Below are 1,137 nucleotides of genomic sequence, written 5' to 3'. Positions count from 1 at the left end.
AATCAAGCAATTTGAATAACGGTTTAAAGTTCATTTTTTTAGGTGCTACAGTCTCAGAATTTTTATAGTTTTTAGATTTCTTTAAGTTCTTAGTTTGCTTTAACTTTCCTCTCCCGCCAGAGGTGTCCTTGGACTGCTGTTGATTGTTCTTCTTCTTTTTGGGGATTCCTATATTTCCAGGTTGGCGACTGGTACCATATCAGTAGAAATAAAAGTTGGGTGGAATGTATAATACTACTGTAGTCCCTATGATTTCCATCCTCTTTGAAATAGTGGGATTTATAATAAGTATCTGCCTTGTAATCATTTTCTTATATCTCTTTTGCTGTAAGCAATGGTGAGGCAGCGACAGGCAGCCAATGCCCGCCAGAAGGTCCAGACCCAGAAAATTAATATGGCCTTTATGGCTCTCCGCACCCTCATTCCCCTTAAGCCCGTCTCCAAGATTGAGACACTGCGCCTGGCTTCCAGTTACATCGCTCACTTGACCAATGTCCTGTTGTTAGGCGAGGACAGTGAGGAAGGACAACCCTGCCTCAACACCCTCTATAACACCAGGGGCGAGATGGAAGACAAACAGGCTAGGAACATATGCATATTCTGCCTTAACAAACAGAGGAAGAAGGGGGAAGGCAGCCAGCAGAAGCTTGGTGGGAGGTAGAGGGGCGAGACAGGGAGTTCATAAGAAGGTAGGGGGAGTCTAAATTGCAGTTTGGTTAGGACAGTCCTAGCCCGTGTGCTTATATTCAAAATAGAGACAGGATATGGAGAAATAAAATGCCTGGGTAGGATGGGTAAAATATATAGTCGAACTGCTATGCTTGTGCAGCAGGCAAACCAATAGCACAGATAACTCCCTTTCCTATAGGAGAGAAGGACAGTACCATCGAAATAAGTTGCCTGTTAGACTTATACCAACATGAGAATGCCTGGGGAAATGAGACATGTCAGGAACTCTCTATACGCTTCCCAGCTTTAAACCATAATGACATAAAAACACCTCCGGCGTTTTCCCAAGTTAATCTTTACTTTACTTTATTAAGAATTGCAGGGCCATAGGCCAACACAAGTGCATAAAACAGGTACAGTAAAATTTATATAGATTTAAAACAAAATGTTAAAACAGACAACAACGAA

This window comes from Rhineura floridana, chromosome 3, assembly GCF_030035675.1.
Source record: "Rhineura floridana isolate rRhiFlo1 chromosome 3, rRhiFlo1.hap2, whole genome shotgun sequence".
Taxonomy (NCBI): Eukaryota; Metazoa; Chordata; class Lepidosauria; order Squamata; family Rhineuridae; genus Rhineura; species Rhineura floridana.
This window is presented reverse-complemented; position numbering follows the sequence as displayed.